General features: G+C 47.3%; 1 pseudogene; it reads right to left on the reverse strand.

Moving 5' to 3' along the window:
- Positions 1 to 882: 882 nt before the first annotated feature.
- LOC102402255 lies at positions 883 to 1,357 on the reverse strand (annotated as a pseudogene).
- Between the last annotated feature and the right edge of the window lie 2,190 nt (positions 1,358 to 3,547).

A 3,547-nucleotide genomic window follows, 5' to 3' on the forward strand; every position in this document is an offset into this window, starting at 1 on the left:
CTCATGAAGGAAAAAGGCAAACACTGTCTTAGTATTAATAAAGTAGATCTGACCTCATAGAACCCATGGAAGAGTCTTCCTGGTCCACACTTTGAGAACCATTGCCCCAGCGAATAGTTCCAAACAGGAAGCTCAGCTGGGTCTTCGCTGATGGCAGCTTGAGCACTCAGCAGTGCCTGCTGCCTGATCAGATGTGGTGAGGGAAATCTGTTGTGTCTATGTGTACTGATTTTATATGGCTGCTGAAATAAATTACCAAAAACCTAGTGGCTTAAAACAATACAAGTTTATTATCTTACAGTTTGGGAGGTCATAAGCCTAAAATGAGTCTAACTGGGCTAAAATCAAGGGCTTCCCAAGTGGCTCGAGTGGTAAAGAACCTGCCTGCCAAAGCAGGAGAAAGAAGAGACCTGAGTCCGATCTCTGGGTAGGAAAGATCGCCTGGAGGAAGACATGGCAGTCCACTCCAGTACTCTTGCCTGGAGAATCCCATGGACAGAGGAGCCTGGTGGGCTACGGTCCATAGAGTCTCACAGAGTTGGACATGGCCGAAGTGACTGAGCACGGGCTAAAATCAAGGTGTCTGCAAGGCTGCAGTCCTTTCTGGAGTCTCTAGAGGAGAATCTGTTTTCTTGCCTTTTCCAGCATCTAGAGGCTGCTTGCATTCCCTGGCTTGTTCCCTCCTTCCATCTTTAAAACCAGCCATGGCCAGGAGACTCACCTCACTCCACCCTGCCTCTGACTCTGTCTCCTGCTTCCACATTTAAGGACTCTTGGGATGACACTGGGTCCATCTAGATAATTCAGGAGAATCTCCCTATTTTTTTTTTTTAAATTTTTCTGGTTAGAGGCTTATTCAACCCAAAACAATCTCTTTCAACTTTATTGAGGTGGCTGACCACGTCCACGACCAAATCCTCCTCTAAACTGGAATTCAGTTGCTGACCTAGCCTCAGTCGGCACCAGGGGGCATGGCGCTTTGTCTGTAGGTGTCTCTGTCTGCTTCTCCTCATGTGAATCTTGCAGGTTGCTCTCCCTCCAGACCTTTGGGCCGCGGCCGGCCAGTCTCAGGACGGCTGCGGCGCAGGGTTGGCAGGCACAATCTCAGGGGGCTGGTGGAGGTAATTGCGGAGATAGTGGATGCCCTCGTTGGTGAGGTACCAGCAGAAGTGTCTCCAGGCAAACTTCCTTCAAGTAGCCTCGCGATTTGAGAGAAAACATGGCTTTCATGACGTGAAGATCAGGCACGTTCTTGTCTCCCAGCTCCGGGTGCTTGGGCATCCTTCTTGGCCACCATCACCCCCTCCTTAAAAAGGAGTTCATAAATGGCAATCCAGTTCTTCTTGGGCATCAACATCGCAACGGCTGCTGCATCCAGGGGCTGAGCTGGAAAAGTGAGACTGTCCCTATTTTTAAGGTCGGCTGATTAGCGACTTCAATTCTTTCTGCCTACTTTAAACTCCAATACTTAAACTCCAATACTTTGGCCACCTGATGTGAAGAGCTGAGTCACTGGAAAAGACCCTGATGCTGGGAAAGATTGAAGGAAGGAGGAGAAGGGGACAACAGAGGATGCGATGGTTGGATGGCATCACCGACTCAATGGACATGAGTTTGAGTGAACTCCGGTAGTTGGTGATAGACAGGGAGGCCTAGTATGCTGCAGTCCATGGGGTCACAAAGAGTCGGATATGACTGAGCAACCGAACTGAACCTTAATTTACCCTTTGCCCTATAAAACATATCCACAGATCCTAATCCTAATTAGGATCCTAATCCTCGGATTAGGATGTGGACATCCCTTTATTTTTGACTGTGCTGGGACTTCATTGCTGCACATGGACTTTCTTGAGTTGCAGCAAGCGGGGCTACTCTTTGTTGAGGCGCTCGAGCTTCTCGTTGCCGTGGCTTCTCTTATTGTGGAGCACAGGCTCTAGAGCGGGCGCTCAGTAGTTGTGGTACATGGGCTTAGTTGCCCTGTGGTGTGTGGAGCCTTCCAGAACCAGGGTCAAACCCATGTCCCCTACACTGGCAGGCAGATTCTTAACCACTGGACCACCAGGGAAGCCCAGGACATGGACATCTCTGGCAGGTCATTATTTGTCTACCACACTATAAATGGCCTCTATCCCTGCCACATGGCCACTCTGTGTGTGGGCCCATTGAACCGGAACCAGAGTAGCTGGGAAAGGAAGCTGACAACAGATTAGGTAATCTTGTCCACCTGACCCCTGAGACTCTCCCTCACAATGGATGCCCTCTCAGGACACTTGTGTGAGTTAAAACAGCTTTACCACCTCTGCCTATTTCAAGCAGCTCATCCATAAATCTTTCCCTTAGATCTCTTACCTTTTCATCACCAATCTTCCAATCTTGTTTTCAAGTCCCTGAGCAGCCAGACAACTTGTTAACCCACTGCTCATGAATCAGAGGAGATCTGTTCCTCTAGTCATCTCTCCTTCCATGCAAAATGGACAATCAATGTGACCATAAGAGGATATCTCTTCATCACTGTCTTTTAGAGACACTCTGAGTGTGGCTTTAATGTGGCAGTTAATCCTTTTGTGTCTGGTGCTAACATACCATGCAGACTCATTTGGAAATAATGTCTGTGCTTTTTCCTCCCTGATAACCAGTCATAGCAACTTCCCCAACTGGGGGCTGAGAGAGAAGCAGTGAAGCGGTAAGAGAGCCTACCATGGGAATCTGAGCCACCTGTTCCTGCAATCTCCTTGTGCCTCCTGGACTTACTCAGACCTGATCCAAGATACAATACTGAATAATAGAATGTTGCCATGCATGTCCAGTTTGACAAAGAGATGGATCTGATGATGCCCAGTTCTGGTTGCATGGGTCACTTGGTGTCCTAAAGTTAGGCATTCAGTCTCCACCATGCTCAGGTATGAGCCAGGAGCTGTTTTTCAGTGGAGAATAGTTATTGGAGAATAGTTACTGGCAGAAGAGGGCACGAATTAATCCAGAACCCTAAGGGTCTATAACTGTACTGCATTTCTCCTGCTGGAGCTTGTCCATACAGCATATTTTCCTGCCATAAACTTCTAAATTGTAAAGCTCGAGGGACAGGGCAGCTTGCTCTGCAGTCTGGACCTGCTGCAGTGTCTTATCTTGCCGCAGGCCTCTCTCAAAACTTGCAATATTATGAGTTTTTCCAGTAAATCGGTAGAACAGCATGACCAAATGTAGTATATATTACCTCAAAAATCCAGAGTCCCATCAAACATTTTGCCTCTTTCTTTGTTGTAGGCAGTATCAGGTTCAGCAACTCTCATTTTGTAGGAGGTGTACTGACATGCCCCAGACCTCCAGATACCCTAGAAACTTCCCTGACAAGGCATTCCTCTGAATATTTTGTGGGATTTATCACCCTTCTTTTGGCATACATATGTTCTGCTAAGAATCTAAAGTACTTGCAGTTTCCTGCTCACTAGGCCCAATTACCATAATGTCATCAATATAATGGACCAGCATGTTTGGAACTATATCAAGATGATGAGCATCTCTTTGGACTAGATTATGGCAGAAATCA

Source organism: Bubalus bubalis, chromosome 2 (assembly GCF_019923935.1).
Source record: "Bubalus bubalis isolate 160015118507 breed Murrah chromosome 2, NDDB_SH_1, whole genome shotgun sequence".
In the NCBI taxonomy this organism is placed as follows: Eukaryota; Metazoa; Chordata; class Mammalia; order Artiodactyla; family Bovidae; genus Bubalus; species Bubalus bubalis.